The sequence below is a fragment of the Lethenteron reissneri genome, chromosome 41 (assembly GCF_015708825.2).
Source record: "Lethenteron reissneri isolate LAM-NWPU_2019-01 chromosome 41, ASM1570882v1, whole genome shotgun sequence".
Taxonomy (NCBI): Eukaryota; Metazoa; Chordata; class Hyperoartia; order Petromyzontiformes; family Petromyzontidae; genus Lethenteron; species Lethenteron reissneri.
In genome coordinates, this window is record NC_083819.1 from 12033716 (window position 1) to 12057321 (window position 23606).

The following is a 23606-nucleotide window of genomic DNA, read 5'->3' on the forward strand; positions in this document are numbered from 1 at the left end:
GCCGGGTGGTGGAAGGTTTAACAACACATTTATAATTACGCGATCTAACCCAAAAACCTCTATTATGTCGGGGGGGGGGGGGGTAGATTGTTGTCCAGCAGTTTAACAAAGGTAAAGGTGCAGCGCTACAATTTCGTTCTTGCTCACTTGCATCTACTGCTGGAGGAAGGGCCTCCACTAGAGGCAGCTCGAGAGAGAGAGCCCCTCCGGAGGGCATTTGGCCTACTCTTCCATGTCAGCCACATGTTTCAGAAGAGGTGGAAGTATCCACATTTGACTCCAATCGCAGCTAACATATGTATGCACGTATGTACGTTGATTCATTTCGCACTGTACGTAGCCAACCGTGTCTAATCGGAGGCGCAAGGGAAGTACAACAAACTGAACACAACAACAACAACAAGCAGTTCTAAAGAAATGAGTTTTCACGGTAGATGCAAGAAACGCCGCCACATTGTTTCAACTGTCTCGCCGGGAGATGGAATCGGTCCTTGCAACCTCTGCACTGCAAGTCCAGTGCCGCTGACCGGTTAACGCCGCAGCAGCATTCGCTGAACAAATGAAAAATAAAATGTCCATGATTAAAAAGGAATTGTCCACACGCCCTGGTTACGCTTCCATGGAGAAACACTAAGATATGATTATCGCACGCTAATACATTACAAATGCAGACTGTGACAACTCTAACAATGTCCTATAACCAAACCATATCCCACTGAGATTAAAAAAATGTTTAAAAGTATATCTGCCTAAACCACAACCGTGTTTGGGATGTTTGTTGATTTAGCATAATTTTTGTTAAAAAAATTGTTGAATCCAGCATGCCGCAGACGATGCCAGCTCACGCTGTCAGCGGCGTTAATGCTGCCGCCGCCTTACCCAGACGGCACGGGAAGCCGTCACTGGAGGTGGGCGGGCGCGTCAACCAGGAGATGCCAACGCAGCCACCGGAACTTCCACGGGCCCCCCCCCGCCGGCACGTAAATACAATGCACGCACGTGAGCCATTCGTCTCCTTAATGCCCGAAAGCATCACTTAGCTGGTGCATGTATTTTTGCGAATTATAACGCCTCTTGCATAATTGAGCAGATGCGTTTATGAGCTGTTGCAAAAGGAAGGCAATGGACCCTGTGGCCTTGAGAATGTTAATCTCGACGATGCTTTTACTTGACCAGGTATGGCCCACTGCGCTATATCGCTCATTTTTAACATGCGACCTGGCCACAAATGATAGCTCAATGAAAGTGGCGGCTAATCACGTGGAAATGTATCAGAGAAAAACACTCTCAACGCACATTGGTGCACGTGGAGCGAACGTGTATCGTTCTCACTGATGCAGCCCGCTGCTCCGTCCAATCGTCCTGGCTGACTAAATCGTTACAAGCAGCGGAGCGGCACTGGTAGGCGCACTCCGCTACGAACCCGGTGACTCAAGTTCGATTCCCACTCACGGCGAAAACCAGTGATGATTATCCGAACCGGTCCTGGGCCTCCCCTAGGTCAACTCGGCCTCAAATGAGTACCTAGTTCGGTGTGTAAACATCACCACTGGGGAGACAAAGGCGGCCGGGCGTGGTGTTGGCCACCCACCCCCTCGTGTGCCGTGCCAGCCTTCATTCGGTGCTCGCTAACAGCACTTGCCCCAACAGTCTGTTACAGGCTATACTGGGGATCTTTGTCTTTCTCTTATCTTTGGTGGTTGAACGGAGTGCGGAGGAGGTGAAACAGTCCGTCTGCTGAACACGGGTGGAGGAATCAATGAGCACGTTCACCGAGCAAAAGATTTAACCACGGTAGCGGCAAAATAAGCGTGGGCACGGCCGCGACTGACGGCCGGTGAGCGACTTTACCCCAACGAATTAGTGAGTGCTGGATCATCATTCACCCGACTGGTTTGAGGACATGGATACACTGCTATCCTCTCTAAGCGTTTAGATAATCAATGGCCGGTACTATAAAGGTTACATCAGAAGGTCATTGTTTGTGTTGCAGTTGGCAGATATGACACTAAATTTGTCACATGGCTTAACCGCTTAATTAAATTGTCCTCTTTCGCACGGGCTGGGAAGGCTGAAGAGTTAACGGCGAGTGTCGGCAAAGCCGCGTGTGCGTGGGGAGCAGCGGTGTAGCGGTTAGCGCGCCGCTCTACGAACCCGGTGACCCGAGTTCCATTCCCGCTCACAGCCAACATCAGTGACGATTACCTGAACCGGTAACGGGGCTCCCCTAGGTCGACTCAGCCTCAAATGAGTGCCTGGCGCGGCGTGTAAACATCGCCACTGGGGAGACGAAGGCGGCCGGGCATGGTGTTGGCCACCTCGCGTACCGTTCCGGCCTTCATATGTGCTCACTACCAGCCCTTGCCCCAACAGTCTGGTAAAGGTTATACGGGGGAATATTTGTCTTTGTGTGTGCGTGCATTAAGCCCTAGCTTTCACTGCCGCGGCAAGTGAACGCTCTCTCCAGACCAGGCACGCGTCCCGTTCGTTCGCACCGTTTCAGAGTCAAGATGTCACCAAGATCACGATCATTCAAATTGTTTCCATGAACCATCTCTAGGCAGTTGCATTGACATTCATGACGGAAACCCATCAAGGATGTCACTGTATGGTGCCGGCCTGGAAGGGTAATGCCGTTCGATGTTCCTACATCGTGGACATCACCGTGTGAGTGGCTGTGTGTAACACCAGCCCTAGCGTGGACCGCACCGTGTGTGTGGCTGTGTGTGACACAGCCCTAGCGTGGACCGCACCGTGTGTGTGGCTGTGTGTAACACCAGCCCTAGCGTGGACAGCACAGTGTGTGTGGCTGTGTGTGACACAGCCCTAGCGTGGACCGCACCGTGTGTGTGGCTGTGTGTAACACCAGCCCTAGAGTGGACAGCACCGTGTGAGTGGCTGTGTGTGACACAGCCCTAGTGTGGACAGCACCGTGTGTGTGGCTGTGTGTAACACCAGCCCTAGCGTGGACAGCACCGTGTGAGTGGCTGTGTGTGACACAGCCCTAGCGTGGACAGCACCGTGTGGGAGGCTGTGTGTGACACAGCCCTAGCGTGGACAGCACCGTGTGTGTGGCTGTGTGTGACACAGCCCTAGCGTGGACCGCACCGTGTGTGTGGCTGTGTGTGACACAGCCCTAGCGTGGACAGCACCGTGTGTGTGGCAGTGTGTGACACAGCCCTAGCGCGGACAGCACCGTGTGTGTGGCTGTGTGTGACACAGCCCTAGCGTGGACAGCACCATGTGTGTGGCTTAGTGTAACACCAGCCCTAGCGTGGACATCACCGTGTGTGTGGCTGTGTGTGACACAGCCCTAGTGTGGACAGCACCGTGTGGGAGGCTGTGTGTAACACCAGCCCTAGTGTGGACATCACCGTGTGTGTGGCTGTGTGTGACACAGCCCTAGCGTGGACAGCACCGTGTGTGTGGCTGTGTGTAACACCAGCCCTAGCGTGGACAGCACCGTGTGAGTGGCTGTGTGTGACACAGCCCTAGCGTGGACATCACCGTGTGTGTGGCTGTGTGTGACACAGCCCTAGCGTGGACAGCACCGTGTGAGTGGCTGTGTGTGACACAGCCCTAGCGTGGACAGCACCGTGTGTGTGGCTGTGTGTGACACAGCCCTAGCGTGGACATCACCATGTGTGTGGCTGTGTGTAACACCAGCCCTAGCGTGGACAGCACCATGTGTGTGGCTGTGTGTGACACAGCCCTAGCGTGGACAGCACCGTGTGAGTGGCTGTGTGTGACACAGCCCTAGCGTGGACCGCACCGTGTGGGAGGCTGTGTGTAACACCAGCCCTAGCGGGGCTTGGCGAGCACTGGGATAGCGCGGGCACCACGCACAGCGTGTGGTGGGGGCTCCCTCGAGGGGGAGGGGGTGAGTGTGAGCCCAGAGGCAGGGTTGCCCCGAGCTGTGGCACTCTAGTTGACCCCGTAGGCACGTGACCCGGAGAGTCCACACAGGGGGCCCCAGGTGAGGGGGCTAGTGGGTGATCACGTGTCCGGGGAGAGCTCTTGAGAAGGTTGTAGAGGGAACGAGAATGTTCAAGAAGTCGATCGGGGCCGAGGGCGGAGCGGCTCCGACCGGAGAGGGATGTGAGGCGGGTCCCTGAGAGGGACCAGGCTCTCTTCGTTCTACAAGCGCGAAGCTCTGCGTCTCAAGCTGAAGCTCCTCGTTCTACAAGGGACCACGTGGTCAGAGACCCGAATGAGGGTCCAACCCTTCATAGCAGTAACTCCCCTAGTGTAGTTAGCTGGGTGGTCACCACCCTAGGCTGTATCTGGTGAAGGGGCAGTTACCCCTTTGTGTTACGGTGTTACAAATAAATGTGTTGCCTCTAAAAAGGAACGACGTCCGCGACTCAGTTGGACTCACTACACGAGCAACATCACCCCTGCGAAACAAGGTCCTGCGTCTGATCCCAGCGAGGACACCGATAAGTGCGATACCCAAAACGTGCACTGCGGGAGATCAGGTATCTTGCACGTGTGTCTCTTTTTAAAACGCAGCTGCCGAATTCGGGCCAAAAGATCGACAACAAAAAGAACAAACAAATAGCACTCTCAAAGTTGTGATAGAAAAGAGTCCACGACGGGTCTTGAATTGAGCAAGGAATGTGCGCGCATGGGCAGACAGGGCCCCCTCCGGCCTCTGGGCTGAATTGCCACGGCTTGGGGGCGATCCGTGCCGCCACTCATCAGGACGCACGAGCGATGTGACGGGCGCGCCTGGACGGCTCCGATACGCTGAGCGAGCGAGCGACACGCTGAGCGAGAGACACGCTGAGCGGGGGACACGCTGAGCGGGGGACACGCTGAGCGGGGGACACGCTGAGCGAGAGACACGCTGAGCGAGGGACACGCTGAGCGGGGGACACGCTGAGCGGGGGACACGCTGAGCGGGGGACACGCTGAGCGGGAGACACGCTGAGCGGGGGACACGCTGAGCGAGGGACACGCTGAGCGGGGGACACGCTGAGCGGGGGACACGCTGAGCGGGGGACACGCTGAGCGAGGGACACGCTGAGCGAGGGACACGCTGAGCGAGGGACACGCTGAGCGGGGGACACGCTGAGCGGGGGACACGCTGAGCGGGGGACACGCTGAGCGAGGGACACGCTGAGCGGGGGACACGCTGAGCGAGGGACACGCTGAGCGAGGGACACGCTGAGCGGGGGACACGCTGAGCGGGGGACACGCTGAGCGGGGGACACGCTGAGCGGGGGACACGCTGAGCGAGAGACACGCTGAGCGGGGGACACGCTGAGCGAGGGGACACGCTGAGCGAGGGACACGCTGAGCGGGGGACACGCTGAGCGGGGGACACGCTGAGCGGGGGACACGCTGAGCGAGGGACACGCTGAGCGGGGGACACGCTGAGCGGGGGACACGCTGAGCGGGGGACACGCTGAGCGGGGGACACGCTGAGCGGGGGACACGCTGAGCGGGGGACACGCTGAGCGGGGGACACTCTGAGCGGGGGACACGCTGAGCGGGGGACACGCTGAGCGGGGGACACTCTGAACGAGGGACACGCTGAGCGGGGGACACGCTGAGCGGGGGACACGCTGAGCGGGAGACACGCTGAGCGGGGGACACGCTGAGCGGGGGACACTCTGAGCGGGGGACACGCTGAGCGGGGGACACGCTGAGCGGGGGACACGCTGAGCGGGGGACACTCTGAGCGAGGGACACGCTGAGCGGGGGACACGCTGAGCGAGGGACACGCTGAGCGGGGGACACGCTGAGCGAGGGACACGCTGAGCGAGGGACACTCTGAGCGAGGGGCACGCTGAGCGGGGGACACGCTGAGCGGGGGACACGCTGAGCGAGGGACACGCTGAGCGGGGGACACGCTGAGCGGGGGACACGCTGAGCGAGAGACACGCTGAGCGGGGGACACGCTGAGCGGGGGACACGCTGAGCGGGGGACACTCTGAGCGAGGGACACGCTGAGCGGGGGACACGCTGAGCGGGGGACACGCTGAGCGGGGGACACGCTGAGCGAGGGACACGCTGAGCGGGGGACACGCTGAGCGGGGGACACGCTGAGCGGGGGACACGCTGAGCGGGGGACACGCTGAGCGAGAGACACGCTGAGCGGGGGACACGCTGAGCCGGGGACACGCTGAGCGGGGGACACGCTGAGCGAGGGACACGCTCAGCGAGGGACACGCTGAGCGGGGGACACGCTGAGCGGGGGACACGCTGAGCGGGGGACACGCTGAGCGGGGGACACGCTGAGCGGGGGACACGCTGAGCGGGGGACACGCTGAGCGAGAGACACGCTGAGCGGGGGACACGCTGAGCGGGGGACACGCTGAGCGGGGGACACGCTGAGCGGGGGACACGCTGAGCGGGGGACACGCTGAGCGGGAGACATGCTGAGCCAGAGACACGCTGAGCGGGGGACACTCTGAGCGGGGGACACGCTGAGCGAGAGACATGCTGAGCGGGGGACACGCTGAGCGGGGGACACGCTGAGCGGGAGACATGCTGAGCGAGAGACACGCTGAGCGGGAGACACGCTGAGCGGGGGACACGCTGAGCGAGAGACATGCTGAGCGGGGGACACGCTGAGCGGGAGACATGCTGAGCGAGAGACACGCTGAGCGGGGGACACGCTGAGCGAAGGACACGCTGAGCGGGGGACACGCTGAGCGGGAGACACGCTGAGCGAGAGACACGCTGAGCGAGAGACACGCTGAGCGGGGGACACGCTGAGCGGGGGACATGCTGAGCGGGAGACACGCTGAGCGAGAGACACGCTGAGCGAGGGACACGCTGAGCGGGGGACACGCTGAGCGGGGGACACGCTGAGCGAGAGACACGCTGAGCGAGAGACACGCTGAGCGAGGGACACGCTGAGCGAGAGACACGCTGAGCGAGAGACACGCTGAGCGAGGGACACGCTGAGCGAGAGACACGCTGAGCGAGGGACACGCTGAGCGAGAGACACGCTGAGCGAGGGACAGGCTGAGCGGGAGACACGCTGAGCGAGGGACACGCTGAGCGGGAGACACGCTGAGCGAGGGACACGCTGAGCGGGGGACACGCTGAGCGAGAGACACGCTGAGCGAGAGACACGCTGAGCGGGAGACACGCTGAGCGGGGGACACGCTGAGCGAGGGACACGCTGAGCGGGGGACACGCTGAGCGGGAGACACGCTGAGCAAGGGACACGCTGAGCGAGAGACACGCTGAGCGAGGGACACGCTGAGCGAGGGACACGCTGAGCGGGGGACGTGCTGAGCGAGGGACACGCTGAGCGAGAGACACGCTGAGCGAGGGACACGCTGAGCGGGGGACACGCTGAGCGGGGGACACGCTGAGCGAGAGACACGCTGAGCGAGGGACACGCTGAGCGAGGGACACGCTGAGCGAGGGACACGCTGAGCGGGAGACACGCTGAGCGAGCAAGGGACAGAAGACCCGCGTGGGGAACCCACGTGTCGTGAAACGCGCCAGTGCATTTTTCATCCTCACGGTTGCCTCGGTAAATAATGAAGCATCCGTAAACAAATCTAAATTTGAGCAAACCGCTGCGGAGTGTCGCTGTCCCGGCTGCGGTCGAGGGTGAGCGTTTGCTGGGCACATTCGAGCCGCGCGGAGAGAGGAAACTGCTAATCGTTAGGAGAAGCATCTGCTCACGCTGGATGCGCACACCTGCTATGCGATTGTTGCCAGGCTACAAAGTAAGCGCCGGATGCTCTGAGTTTATTGCAATTACACATCTGCTGCAATTACCTCCAAATAAGCCTGGCAATAAATACAAATACAACGAGCACAGGGCTTTGTGAGTTGTCATTCCTTGCAATTTCAAAGCAAAATAAATTAATTTTTTTCTGAAATAAATATCTCTTTTCAATAATAACAACCATTACATGCCATGCTATTTCATCCAAATTCTATGAACAGTAAATGCTTACAAAGAAAATTTTACCAATTTACTCCGTAATTTTTTGTTTACTGTTTTCACATTGAATTAGTTCAGGCCTTCTCATCTTTCATCATCCTTGCCAGGTTGGGTTTCCTTTTTTTTTCCACAAGCCAATCCCGGATATATTTCTTAGGCAACGTCGAGCCAATCAAAACTGTGCAATAAACCATAATATAGTTTGGTACAAAACCAATTCCTGCAACTCAAACACAGCTGCCAATTCCCAGACTGTCCGAGTCCGGAGGATACAGGAAACTCATGCAGAACAGAGGGAGAACATATGAACTGCACACACGAAGGAACCCGAGTCAGGATTCGAACCCAGACCACGCTTGCTGTGAGGCACAAGGGTTGCCCCCCACTGTGCCACCCCGACACCCGTAAGCAGAGCGGAGGAGACTGGCTATGGAGGCCGATATTGGAGTGGGCACTCGGGGGGGGGGGGGGGCTCGGCGACTAAAGGAGACACGTCGAGCCAGATGGCAGGCCACTGGAAGAGCGACATTGGAGGTCGGGTGTCAGCTGCTTAACGGCAGAAATGCATCAATGGTGAGGTGTTGTGGCATCCACGCCATTGACTGTGATGATCTTGAGACCGTGACCTTGAACCCGATGATACGCTGCGAGATCTCTCCTTCACGAGCCCGGCCAGGCGGCGTGTTCCCCACGTGCCGGTGACATACGCAGTGCCGGGGTGGCGAGTTCACCGCACACGGGTCACTGTGGACGCGTTTGAGATGTTGCTCGCTGACAATGAATGACAGCCATTAGATTTGAATACTTTGCTGTTAAGAACCCGTACACGTCTAGCGATGGTCGAGAATAACACGGTACACTCGCGGGCCTCCCCTCGACTTCAAAACCATGGCCATTGTCCGCGTGTATTCATCAGTGCATTTCAATATTGAAGAACAACAACAAGAACACTCTTCAAATTAACAATTTAAATCTGGGAAGCAGGATGGTGCCTTGGTAACGCTTGTGTCTCAGTCAAGAGGACCTTGGTTCAAGTCCTCAATGGGGAAAGTCTCTATGTCCTCCTCTCATTCTGCGAGGGTTTCCTCCGGGTTCCACGGCTCCCTGCCATTGCTAAAAACGTGCAGTGTAACAACTGCTGTTGGCCAAACGCCCCAATGTAGCAGGACTCTCCTCAATACGAGTCTTCAGACTCAGCGTAGCTTTCCCATGTAAATAAGCAAATAGAGTGCACACTGTAATTGCACGACTGTTTATCAACGGGCGTGTGCAAGACGGGAGCGCTGTGCGAGAGAGACATGGGACACACGTGTGCAAGACGGGAGCACTGTGCGAGGGACATGAGACACGCGTGTGCATGATGGGAGCGCAGTGAGAGAGAGACATGGGACACGTGTGTGCAAGACAGGACCGGTGTGCGAGAGGGACATGGGACACGCATGTGCAAGACGGGAGCGCTGTGCGAGAGAGACATGGGACACGCGTGTGCAAGACGGGAGCGCTGTGCGAGAGAGACATGGGACACGCATGTGCAAGATGGGAGCGCTGTGAGAAAGAGACATGGGACACGCGTGTGCAAGACGGGAGCGCTGTGAGAGAAAGACATGGGACACGCGTGTGCAAGATGGGAGCGCAGTGAGAGAGAGACATGGGACACGCGTGTGCAAGATGGGAGCGCAGTGAGAGAGAGACATGGGACACGCGTGTGCAAGACGGGAGCGCAGTGAGAGAGAGACATGGGACACGCATGTGCAAGACGGGAGCGCTGTGAGAGAGAGACGTGGGACACGCGTGTGCAAGACGGGAGCACAGTGAGAGAGAGACATGGGACACGCGTGTGCAAGACGGGAGCGCTGTGAGAGAGAGACATGGGACACGCATGTGCAAGACGGGAGCGCAGTGAGAGAGAGACATGGGACACGCGTGTGCAAGACGGGAGCGCTGTGAGAGAGAGACATGGGACACGCATGTGCAAGACGGGAGCGCTGTGCGAGAGAGACATGGGACACGCGTGTGCAAGACGGGAGCGCAGTGAGAGAGAGACATGGGACACGCGTGTGCAAGACGGGAGCGCAGTGAGAGAGAGACATGGGACACGCGTGTGCAAGACGGGAGCGCAGTGAGAGAGAGACATGGGACACGCGTGTGCAAGACGGGAGCGCAGTGAGAGAGAGACATGGGACACGCGTGTGCAAGACGGGAGCACAGTGAGAGAGAGACATGGGACACGCGTGTGCAAGACGGGAGCACAGTGAGAGAGAGACATGGAACACGCGTGTGCAAGACGGGAGCGCAGTGAGAGAGGGGGGGGGGGGGGGAGACGTGCGAGGAGGGATTGGACGAGACCCCAGCGACAGGTGAAACCGATAAGACAGATCGGACGAACGAGACAAACATATCACCTCCGAGGGAGCTCCGACAGGTGAGACAAATGAGATACATGGGCTGAATAAGTAAAAAATATAAAATGTCTGGCACTAGCACCAGATGAGGCCAGACACACACACAACTGAATCCGATAGGAAAATAGAATTGAAAATTCAGAATACATTTCCAAACGTTAACAAAGTGATCCAGACGTGTCAATTGTTCAACGAGGACAAGCAGAGATCTAAATATAATTGAAAATCGAGCGACGATTTCCCCCCCAAAAAATTAAATTGCCTATGAAAATCCACGCCCGTGTATTAAACAGGTATTCCATCACGCGTGAAACGCATCTCGAAAAACAAAACGCAGGTAGAGGGAAATGATCGCGCTGCGTGAAGCAGGCGACTCACCGAGTGGAGTGCGGGAGGGGATTCGGGAAGGAGACGGTGCAGCAGCCTGAGGGAGAGAGAGAAAGAACGCGGCAATCGTAATGAGTCAGAAACGTGAGCTCTTTGTGTTCACAGGTGCATCGAGTGTCCATCCGCACAACAATAGCTCAGCTGCAGCTACACACAAACAGACGGTTTGTAACGCGCGCACACACCCTCAAGCAGCCAATCGGCAATATGAAAATCTTTCGCCAAGAGATCCCCCGGCTCAAATGGGCGTTGAGGTGATGCTCATCTCCCGTTTACAGCCCTGCAGAGCCGGTGCTTGAAATTCCGCATTGGCAGGGATGAGTATGTTCATAAACCAATGTTGACTTCCCCACAAATTGGTACAAATTCTATTAACCCCGGAAGGTTGAGTGAACCACCCCAGCCAGGATTAGAACTCGCACACTTACGATTACGAGCCACTCGCCCTGCCGCTTGCAGGCCGGCGTGCGGCGCAGCGTCCACGAGTGGAGACGTGCGCTATGACGACGCCGCCCTACTGAACCGTAAGAGGCGAGCGCGTTCGTAATCTCAAATGCCAGTCTTCAGAAAGCTTCGGACCATCGCTCAGCTGCGCGCACGCCAAACCGCCAAGCGATGCCACGGGCACGCTCACCTCTGTGCGTCAACTGGGCACATTTTTACATTTTACGACCGTGCGATTTTAAGACTTGGCACTGTTAAGAGCCCATACACGTCTGCCGAAGGTTGTGATTCGTGCACTGCACTCACGGGCCACCGCTCTACTCCCAACCAATGATTACTTATCCACGTGTATTCATCGGTGCATTTCAATATTGAGAAACAACAACTAGGATGACGCGCTGCTTATGAACGATGTAACAACGCGAGCACGTAGGATGGAGGTGTCGACGGAGCGTCTGCGCGGCACGGAACGGGTGGCGCGAGGCAGGAGGGTCGATGTGCGACAGAGAGACGAGGGATGGATGAGACGCCCCGACGGACAGACGCAGCGTTCAAGTGAGGCGAGGCCAGACGTACGCTACGATTGCAAATACATGAAGCCGGGACAATTCCCAATATGAAATTGGATACCATGCGTGTGTGGGACCTGTAATGAAGGCCGACATAACCTTCCAATTGGAATTCTGCACGAGGACAAACATCTGAGCCTTTCAGTGTCAAAAGGAACCTAATTGCAGATCATGGGATGCTTAAAGTCACTGGCCTAAAACAAATGACCCATGAACCCCCACGCCACTTTGGTAAGCGAGCCAATGCCTCTCTGCTGCCATAAACACGGCTTAAGGAAATAAAAAAAAATTATATTATGCGGACACCTTCTGTTTTAGCCGTTTTATATGAGAACAACGGAATTGGCAAATTGAAAAAAAGATCATTGCCAATGAACCAGGCGGCATTTAAACCAGACGGCTCTTCCGCAGTAACGCCTGACTGGCAAAACGCTTAATTCCGTTTCACGTTTAACATTGAATTCTTCTGCCAATACTACTAAAAGTAACAATCTTTGCATTTATAGGCCTCAAAGGCCTCGGCAAAACCACAGCGTCTTGCGTATGATATTACCTCACACGTTCAAAGGGAACCCCCAGTGCCAGCTGTCCCTTCGTGGCATGAGGCGACTCAACATCGGCCTGCAAGTGGGAATTAGTCTGCCCGCTAACAATATTAATACCACACATAGCACACACAGATACAAAGACAGACCCCCCCCCCATATAGCCTCAACAGATTGTTAGCAAGCACCGACGAAGGCCAGAATGGCACACGAGGGGGTGGGTGGCCAACACCACGCCTTTGTCTCTCCAGTGGCGAAAATTTACGACACACTGCACCAGGTACTGATTTGAGGCTGAGTTGATTTAGGGGAGGCCCAGGACCAGTTCTGATAATCATCACTGGTGTTGGCCGTGAGCGGGAATCGAAATTGGATCACCGGGTTCGTACCGCAGCATGCTAACCGCTACACTACCGCTCCCCACACACACACAACACACACACATCCACCCACACATGAGGAAGTCCAACACTTAAAAAAAAATGCAATGTTTGAAATAGACACAGAGAGAGTAGTTATTATGGGCTTCGACAAAACAATTAAACAAGTAACTCTGAACACTTCAACCCAGATGTGCGATTATACAAAGAACACTTTTACATCTACACCTAGGCCTGCACGGCCCTCCAACTAAGTCGTCTGAGATCCCAGAAACAAATCTTGGATCGGCGCGACGCAATTGGACCGAAGTGGGGTGAGCGAAAGAGCGCTTTGCGCACGCTGCGGAGTTGTGGCGAGGTTCCTAACAACCACAAGCGTCGCCGAAGGCCCCACCGCTGCGGCTCTGTTCTGCCAACAAAACTGTGGTGGTGGCTCCATCACCGACAGCTTCCGACCGACGACCGGTCCCCACGCACGCCTCTTCCACACGTGGGACCGTGGAAGACGGTGACCCACGGCGCAGTGACCGCTGCCGCCGGAGCCAAACCACGAAGCGCATCGCGAACAAAACCGCCTTGTACGCGGCCCGCTCTCCGGCGGACTGGACTGCGTTAGTCGCGCTACTCCGGAAGCTATCATCATCACGTGGCTCACAAACTTAGACCTGGAGATAGAATTGACAGGTGCTTTCCATGCGCTCGGAGATAAATTAAACGGCATGGATTTCTATTCATTTTTTATTTACCGTGATGTCTCAACGAAGGAATGAAAGAAAATGGAAACGCAGCCGTGCACTAACAGGAGAAGATTGCTGGTGGATCATTGAGTTACGACCTCATAATAAATACAATGGATAATTAAATGAGCAATAACTAAGCATCACGTAGGAGAGAGCGCACAGCCCACATTAGTCTAATCTATGAGCACTGCGAAACTCAATGGAGTACGTCAATGTATCCACACACGTAAATTACGTAGTGGAATTTTGATTTAAAGCTTTCGTGACTGCAGGGATTCATCTTCTTGGTTCTTTCGGTAAAGTCACGTAGAAGGGAAGTAATACAATAATAAAAATAAAACATAATAAAATTATTCTCACGACGTTTCGGCCGCAACGCAAGCAGCCGTCCTCAGGTGAAAACCAGGTCCGTCGAGGCGACAGAGTCTGAAACTCTGTGGCTGAAACGTCGTGAGAATAATTTTATTATGTTTTATTTTTATTATTTTATTACTTCCCTTCTACGTGACTTTACCGAAAGAACCAAGAAGATGCGTAGTGGAATTCAACTTGCCCTCGCACGCGCGAATCCAATACCTTGCTCGTGGTACGAAATCATTCACTTTGCGTGGCTACCCTCGCAAAGGGGTTCACGTAGCCACGCGCACGTGCAACCTGAACCTCAGAAGCGCTCACACGCCCGCACACACGTTGCACTGCAGCATGAAAACAGAAATAGCGGCGGGGCCGTAAACGGGGCCTGCAAGAAGGGGGCACACGCCCGACCGAGCGGGTCGCAATGCCGGCATGCGGAGCGCTCGGCATTTGTCACCTGGGCGCGGCAGCACCGGCGCGGCGTGGCAAATGGGACGCGGCGTGGAGCACCAGCAGCGGGGGACCGACGAGTCGTCCGTTGCGTTGCGGCAAAATAAAATTGGGTCTTGTGCCCCTCCGCCCACCCCCCCTTACCTTTTCCCACAATATCCATCCCGGTGTTTGTGTGTGCCCCGTGCACAAGGCAAGTCGGGGCGGTGAATGTTTTTGTGCCGTTTGTTGTTGTCACGTTCTGACCCGCCCCGACTGGACATCTGTGAAAAAGAGCTTTATAGCTCATCGGATTTCTCGAGGATAAATAAAAATTCGGATTTTGAAAACTCATCTGTCGCTCTGCCAAATCAGCCTACACGCGCCAGATCTTGTCAAGATTTTGAAAGCCAAGCAGGCTGATGCTGGTTGGTTGTTATCAATGGATGACCACGAGAGATTTCCAGGCATTACAGATTTGTGGCATGGGTTTTCCTTGTTGGATTCTACAGTAGTTTTTTTTCTCCCCACAAGGCACAAACTCTCCTGAATGTACAGGTCCCAACGCCGCCACACGGGACCCTCATCACAGAGAGTCTCGAGACTTAGCGAGGCTCCCCTGGGAAGTAATTTTCTACACCGCCGAGGGGGTTGTACTATGTACGAACGTTAAACTTCTTCTTTCGTACGTCGGGATTGGCGGAATACCGCCGTGAGCCGATTGTGTCTGAGCGGAAGCGTGCCTCCTCGGGTGTTTGGGGAAGTGTGTATGTATGTCGAACGTCTTGTACGCATGTAGCCAACTGTGCTAATCGGGGGAGTTTGTCAATCTAGATGATGATTTAAAATTGCATAGATCCAGTGCCTTCCTAATATCGAATGAGCGTTCCAGACGGCCGCAGAAGCGCATCTGAAAGCGCGATGCGGTGACCCCGTCTTTGTTCGACGGCTAGCAAAAAGCGGCTACTGCGAGGATTACTGGATTGTGCGTGATGAAGGCATTGTGGTTCATTTGTGGCGAGCACTTTGTGTGTAATGAGTGCGGGTTGGTATGTCACGCAATTTTCAGACGTCACCTCGACTCACGGAAACTTCCTGGTGATATCATCGCGGCGTCAGGTTTATTTGCTTATCCAACTTTCCTGCGAAGCCTCAGAGACCCAAAATGAACGGGAACATTTTCTATGTAATATTATCGTGAAAACGCTAACTAAGTTACGAACCGCTCTGTGTGGGCATTGCTTACCAATTCACACAGTTTGGCTCGAGGTATTCTCGTTTTCTCCCACACTATATATATCAAGTATGTGGTGAAACTTCCAATACAAAGACCTGAACCATTTGAAAAATAGCGAGGCTTTTGTGGATCAATAAAACAAAAATAACGTGCACGCAATGGATGCGTGCACTTAACGCCACATATAACATACTGATGAAGGTAACATCCATTTGCAACGCACGAAATCCCCAGGTAACTCATAGCTGTGTGTTGGTATTGGCTCAAAACGCACCAAGGGATTGTACAACAGGATAGGGCGCCAAATGGGAAAACAAGAACAATTATTCAAGACTTTTAGACGGTCAAATCTGGAGCAGCTGGCCATCAAAACTGTGGATACAACAATGCTCATAATTCACAGCCCTTTGTCAATCCACCCACCCCGCAAGTGTTGATCATAGGAGTCGTTTGACCATACTTCACCACACTGGTCAATACAGGTCGGTGAAGCGGGGCCCGAGGCTCGGCTCAGATATCACTGGCCACTGCAGCCAGCCGGGTCGCGGGGACGACGGCACGCCGTGCCACTCCGCCACCCGAGGGAGATACAGGCCGTAGAGCCACAGGCAGCACGGCAGTGGCACCAAGCGACACCGCATTCATCCCAGGACTCGCAAACGTTCAGATTCAAATCAAACCACAGAGCGCGTGACCCCGCACTGCACGCACGTCCAACACACAAAACGGAGTGCGTTTATCGTAGCTGGCACATGAACACGGATGGCTACGTTCGGCATGAAAGAACTAAAAAACACATACGTGTTACAGCGACGTCAACGGTTCTGCATCGTAAACGACCACATTAGCCGAAGTTACAGGGGCCATTCATAAGGCTCGTGCATGCGTCACAACCGAAAAAGCACATTAGAAAACAGACGTCACTCGGTTATCGCAGTGGAATCATTTCGGACGGTTTGCGAATTCCCACAATGGGAGCAGCACATCGGCTATCGGGGATCAAAGCAAGGAGGCAGGCCTGAGCGTTGCTCGATCTGGACCCCTCACTCCGACGCCACGCTGTCGAGATGTTAACTACCTCATCTGGTAAACAGGAGGTTGTGGGTTTGATCCTAACCCTGACGCCTGCCGTATATTTGGAGTCTGTGTTCTCTCTATCTCTCCCCGTGGATTTTCCCTCTACATTTAGAATCAACTTGCGTTTAAGAGTATTTGGATGCAATACATTTCCACGTGATAAGCCACTTCGTTCACCTATCATTTGTGGCCAGGCCGCTTCTGAAAAAGAGCTCTATAGCTGTGGACCTTACCGGGTAAAATAGAAATAGTTGAGTATAGTTGTTAGCAACTGCCTCTACACGTCAAACAATCAGCCACACTATTTTTCGTTCTTCCGTTAAAACTATTTTCCGTCGCTTACTCCAACTCCCCTTCCCCCTCCCCCTTCGCCATCACCAACTCCATCCCTCTTCGCAACTTCCCTACCCATCCATCACGCTCATTCGTCATCGACCACTCACTGTCGCTTGCATCGTCGTTTACTTCATGCATCATCATATTCATCACGCACTACCATCCTTCTCGTCAACCCATCTCATGTCATCGCACTATTCTGCCGCCCAAAATAGTTGATTGTTTGTTCAGCGCCTTGGTGAAGGCGTAAAAAATAAATGAAAATAAGACAGAGATCTCTGCACTGGCTGCAACGGGGTCACCGCTTCTCATTTGAGCCTTGCGAGGTGGGCAGACGCGGCGCCAGACAGAGGCGGAAACTGCGAGGGGAGGGCGAGGAGGAGGAGGAGGCTACAGCAATAGCAGGGGAGCGACTGCTGCTGCTGAGGAGGAGGAGCTACTGCTGCTGCTGCTCCGTTTCGCCGAGGACGGTGAGAAAGCCGGCCGAGCTGCACGGCCACCGAGGGCACGTGGCAGCCGCGCGCGGTGCCCGCCGAGATGCCCTGGGCCGCTTGCGTGCGAGTGGCACCGTGGAACGGGCTCATTCTACCTGGAACTCGAACAAGAAAGTTTCACCAGGAATAAATCACTGGAGAAGAGTGCACACATCTCACTTGCAAGGGCCTCCACCAGTGTCGCTTGACACGCGCACAGCAAAGGCATAATGACTCGTATGCACACGCATATACAGGCTTATGAATGTCAGAAGGAAGAGCGTTCCAGACGGCCGCGGAAGCACGTCTGAAAGGGCCGCGGAAGCACGTCTGAAAGCGCCGCGCGATGCCGTGACCGTCTGGAGTGAAATTGTTGTGAGCTCGGAACAGGCAGCAGAGTCGCTGTTGGAGTGAAGGCTCATGGGGGAGGTAAATAAGCGCGGCCGTGATAAGTGACACTCTCACAGGTAAAGTGTGAAAGACTTCCCGTCGCTGGAAACACACAGCCAGATAATTTAATTAGCCAGAAAGATGTCTGTCTATTTATTTATTATTTTCACGTTTTCATTTAACAATAATCTTCACGCGCTGTAATTTAATACATTTTGTGATGTGTTTTAATTGGCACGGATGTCAATTTCACAATTGACTTTAATTAAAGTCTCAAAATGAACGATCAAGACGATACAGATGGCAAGCAAATCAGTTTTTGCCAAGGGCATGCGTCTCGCCATCGTCAGAGGGATGTGATAGCGGCAGCCACGACAGCCCCTGCCCACGGCGGACGCTCCCCTCGCACTGCCCGCCCTGAGGGAGCGGCACAGACGTAGGCGACGGTATGCCATCGTCATTATCGGCCAACTGCATAATGCACGCGCCGTCCATTGCCATCGGTCCGAGTCTTGCGTAGCCACAATCCACGTCGCAGTTGCATTGCAGACGACGATACTCAGCCCATCATGATAACAATCAGTAAGACTCCGTGGGGAAGTCCGCGGTGGTCATCCGGCGGATGAGGCTCACCTCCACCCCCCGCCGTAAAAATGTGGAACCGCTACTGACTCAGGGCCTTGAACAGAATCTGAGCTCCACTTCAATGCTCATTTGAGCAGGACATTGCTTTGACTTTTGGCCACGCTTGAAAGAAAAAGTAACGGAACAATATTTACGAACATAAAAGAAGTGCTCGACTTACTGAAACATCATGGGACCTCCTTTGCCAGTACCAAAATTTGACAATAGGTTTTCCCCTTTTTTCTGGCAACAAAACATGTGTTAAGATGTTAAAAGACCAAACTGAAACCTTTTACAAGGAATCATGTCTGCATTAACCACAGTACTTGTGGTCAGAATGCAAACGAAACACATCCTCTGATAATATATGCATTGTCTTTGAAACTGATGGTCCACACCAGAGACAGCTTTCTTTCGAGCCTCGTCTCAAACGGTGTTAGACCAGAGGACGCCAAAAGGCGTACAGCACACAGACAACGCCACTATCAGACTAATGAGAGCTCGGGGTGAGCAGCTACATCATGGGACCTCCTTTGCCAGTGTTTAAGTAAAACCTATGAGAATAGTTTTACTTCAACACACACACATCCATCCGTAGATCTCTTACAGTTAAGAGTTAGAAGAACATTTTCAAGGAAGGCTTTCTTTCATGTCAGGCCTCGCGGGATACGTGCACCGCAGCGACAATGTCCGGGGCACTCTCATTGCTCTGGGGGATCCAGGCAGAGGAATGAACACGGTAGCTTGGTCGTCATGTCGAATAGAAAGTTTTGACTTCAAAATGTTGCTTTTGTTGTTCGGATTTTTCTTTTTTTATTTCTCCCTCACAAAATTGGATTGTTTGAAAGAAAGTTTGGTGGCAAGGCATTTGCAAAATAAACCTTCACTTACTTACCTACTCATCCATAATCATAACTCTTGATTCTAAGCCACAAATACCACTCGGCCGTAAAAATATGAAACTACTTCATTGTCCTCGACCGGGGGTCGGCAACGTGCGGCTCTTTAAGGACTGCTTCGCGATGTTGTTTATTCAGGACCACCGCCTCTCAAACGCACGTGCACTGCGGCTCTTGAATAATGGAATTTTAACCAAATTCGAAAAAAAGTCTCCACTTGTTATTTGATTACCGAACCCTGTCCTCGACAAAGATGTAACCTTGTTAAAAGATGCAACCCGACACTTACAGACGTCAACATCACAGTCCATGCCTGCCCAAAACAGCAGCGGAGTCCTTGCCTTCAGCAGGCCTGGCCGCTGATGAGACAGTGCACGGTCAAAACCGGTCGCCTGAAATGATGTGCTCCCACAAGGCCGTTAGGTCGATGGGTTGTGTAAAACATACTTTTTTCCCACATGCATTGCGGCTCTTAAAACATACTTTTTTATGTGGAGATACTGAAATGTGAAGGAGACATTGCCTGCTCAACTATTTAACAATTTACATTCTCCCTACAACGATGCAAATTATCATTGTGTCACATTTGCACACGAACTCGGAATTTTAAAGACCGCGTAGATTTTTTGCATTTGCTTAGAGAGAAAGCCACGTTCGCACAATTGCGGATTTTGGGGCGCTGTATTTGCTGAATAACAGCCGATGGTTCGCTTTTGTTTGCACGCACCCCCCCCCCCCCCCCCCCCTTGTTGCGCGGAGCATTTGCCTTGGCTCCGGTGAAATGCGAAGCTTTGCTTTGTTCACACAGAGGCAAGACTATAAGGGACAAGGGACCAGCAGTCGGCTTCAAGGGCCAGACAAGCTTGATATTATTGAAAGACACAACACATCGTGATGCTGCTTTGATTTCACTCCGAAAGCCTCACTGAGTCTCAGGGCTTGTTTCCAGGAGGGTCCCACCACAGTTTTTATGCAGTGGGGCAAAATGTTCAATCGCGTGCAAGACAGTTACCCGGCCAATTCCCCAGGTGGGACATCCGTGGTGCGTCGGCACAGAACGAGAGCAGCAACAAGAGCGTCAGAGCGATCCGTACGGAGGATCGGGAAATGTTGGCACAGAACGCGTCGGAGGTGCAGGCGAAAATATAGCGTGAAGAGCCAAATATTAGCACCAAAAATAACAAAACAACCACGCGTATTGTTCCAAAAACAGGTGCATTGTTTATGTTGCTATGTGTCATCACAATTCAGTTCTGTGCAGGTACTTTTTTCTCAGCATTGGGATGTTTGGCCAATCCCAGTTATAGTGAGTGTTGTTTATCTGTTGGAGGGAGGGGGGGGAGAAGCTGCAGCATGGCCTAACGAGGCACGGCAGCTCCCACACGGCCGCCAGGCCTGCGCGCAGCCACAGGGCACTGTCAGCAGCAACACTCACCAATCATCGCGGCACATCGCCAAATGGAAAGTTCAGCGAGGTTTGAATTGCCACTTCATGACCACGTGAACTTCTGAAATACACCCCCGCTTCACCGGCCCGGTGACCCCCACCCCCCCGTTTCAACCACTGAGCTATACTTCCCTTCTCAACTCCCGTAGAGTATTCCCCAAAGAGCGGAGGCCTGTCGGTTAACATCCCAATTATTGGGAAAGAGGGCATTCGGCAAAACCACCGCGGCCTTGAAAAGTTAAACGTATAATAGGCAACGCTTTGGGCTATGGGCCTTCTTGATGGCACAGGCATAGAAAGGCCAGAGAGACAGAGCGGAGAATAGGAATTGGAGACTGAACTTGATACCAATGGGGCCTGACGAGAATCAAACTGTGTTAAAAAAAAAATGTTCCTGATAAGTAAGTGTTATTTCCTAATTGCTTATGCCTCAAACGTACAGAAAATGGCTATTATTCCCCACAAACTTTTATTTTGTGACCAGAGCAGTGATATTTTGATATGTACCTATTTTCAATGAGAAAACGGGCGAATTTGTGTCTTTTCGTTCACATAGAGTCAGAAAACAACAACATATGAATAAAATTTTGGATGTATTTTATACGAAAGTAATACAAAAATTACTACAAAAGATTTAGACACCAAGGCGCACTACCACAGGCGGGACTGGCCACAGCGGACCGAGTTCTCTGTGGGGAGGAACAACGTCAAGTGGGAGCCACTGGTGGACCCCCGGAAGGTGCCGATGCCACCACTGCACATCAAATTGGGCCTTATGAAACAATTTGTCAGAGCTGTAGATAAAGAGTCGGCAGCCTTCAAGTACCTTCAAGACTTCTTCCCTAAGCTGTCTGAGGCAAAGGTCAAAGCCGGTGTCTTTGTCAGACCACAGATAAAGAAGATCCTGGAGTGCAATGAATTCCCCAAGAAGCTCACTAGTAAGGAACAGCTTTGTCGCAGTGGTTCGTGGCTTCCTGGGCAATCACAAGCTAAAACAAAACTATGTGGAGCTGGTTGAGACTCTGGTGAAGAACTACGGCACAATGGGCTGTTGGATGTCCCTGAAAGTCTTTTTCCTTGATGCTCATCTTGATAAATTCAAGGAGAACATGGGAGCGTACTCGGAGGAGCAAGGCGAGTGCTTCCACCAGGGTATACTGGACTTTGAACGCCGCTACCAAGGACAGTATTACGAGAACATGATGGAAAACAACATTTGGGGGCTGATTGGTTAAAGTGATTTACAGTATAATGATAAATCTCCAAAAACTACTCACTTCTAAATCTTTGTAGTCATTTTTGTATTACTTTAGTATAAATACATGTTAATTTTGATTCATGTTGTTTGTTTCTGACTTTATGTGAACGAAAAGACACAAATTTGCCCGTTTTCTCATTGAAAATAGGTAAATTTCTAAATATCACTGTCCTGGTCACAAAAACATAGTTTGTGGGGAATAATAGCCAATTTCTATACTTGGTAGGCATAAGCAATTACGAAATAACACTACCCAGGAACAAGAATTGTGTTACATCGTGTTAACGTTCACACGTTTCTTTATATAGCCTTAAACTAGCGTATGGACCTATTAGTCGTTAACAAGTAAGAGATAACCCCTTCAAAAAATAATAAGAAACAATTCCGAAATAAACTATTTTGTATTTCAAGTTTAAGTAGATAACGTTGCTAGCACATTGCATTATGGTATGGTAAACAATGTTTCCACGTGGTATCTACTTAACACAGAATAACAGAGCATTATATACTTAGATAATATAATTTCAATGGAATAAAAGAGGCTGTCAAGAATCGTTCGGATCTTCGGAAGTTTCAAATGTTTTAGTCCCATGGGATGTTGGCTACCAACAACAAGGCAACTCCTATGACTAATTGGGAATGGGACGCAAGCGTAGGATTGATCACCCTGTCGCTGGCCGCCTTTGGGGAGGGTGTATAGTATGAAAGGCCGAAACACCCTAGGAGCCAAAGGGTCACTACTGACGATGCGCTCCTCAAATTTCACCAGGCTCACTGTTCATGAACTCTTGGAAGTGCTTGCACAAAGGATAGTAACATCTCATCCTGTGTTCTTTGGAATCATCACTGAACCTTGCAAAGCAGGTTACGATGAATACATAGGAGACAATCTAATAACAAGTTTGACTTGAGTGTCCTTTCATCGCCTTGCCGTACAATTTCACACAGAACGTTTGCTCCGCAAACAAAAACGCGTGTTCCGAAACGAGGTTACACCCAAATACGATTCTAAAAAGAGGGGTGAAAAGAAGTGAGCTTCCAGCTTCAACGACGCGGCGGTGCTGTAGCGAGGGCAAGACGTTCCCGTCAGCCCTGCCAGCCGCTCCACATTCACAGCGAATACTCAGAGCCCTTCTGTCCCTTCTGCTCTCATCCACAATCGTATACACAAAATGTGTTTCTTTCCAAGGCAGCGGTTATTGACGGATGTGTCGATGAGAGCTCCGACGGTGTTGCTTATGCGCCACTTGCCAGTGCAGTGTCACCCACGCCACCTGTCAATCATTGTTCCCCTTCAGCCCGGCCGGCCTGCGCTGCTTTGTGCCTCATGCTCTCCCTGGCACTCCACGCCGGGGACTGCGACCTCCGTCTCCTCTCTCCGTTGGCCTGGCCGATGGGCGCACGGTCGAGAGTATTTGTGGCAGGCAGGTTACTTCTGAAAAACAAGTTCATACCTCGGCACGGTTTGCCTGGTACGATGGGGCTGGTTTAGTTTGTATTTGTACGCGTTTGGGTGATGTTCACCTTTCTTGTACTTTGCACGACTCGGCGTGTTTTTCTGTTGTTTGTTGTTGCAACGTTTTGAGCCCGTGCCCCTACTGGACATCTGTGAAAAAGGGCTTGATAGCTCATGGATCCTCCAGCATAAATAAATATTATGATTCTTTGTTGTAAAAGCCATCACGGCTGAATGAGCA

The 23606-nt window shown here is 52.9% G+C and overlaps 1 protein-coding gene across 13 annotated transcripts in view; it reads right to left on the bottom strand.

Annotated features, from left to right (window-relative positions):
* FUT8 (fucosyltransferase 8) overlaps positions 1–23606 on the bottom strand; it is a 377522-nt gene that overhangs the window by 171745 nt on the left and 182171 nt on the right. For all 13 annotated transcript variants that reach the window (XM_061568642.1, XM_061568643.1, XM_061568644.1 and 10 more), the window contains one exon: positions 10699–10744. The gene's annotated coding sequence lies outside the window, so the exon portion shown is untranslated. The remainder of the gene's footprint in view (positions 1–10698; positions 10745–23606) is intronic.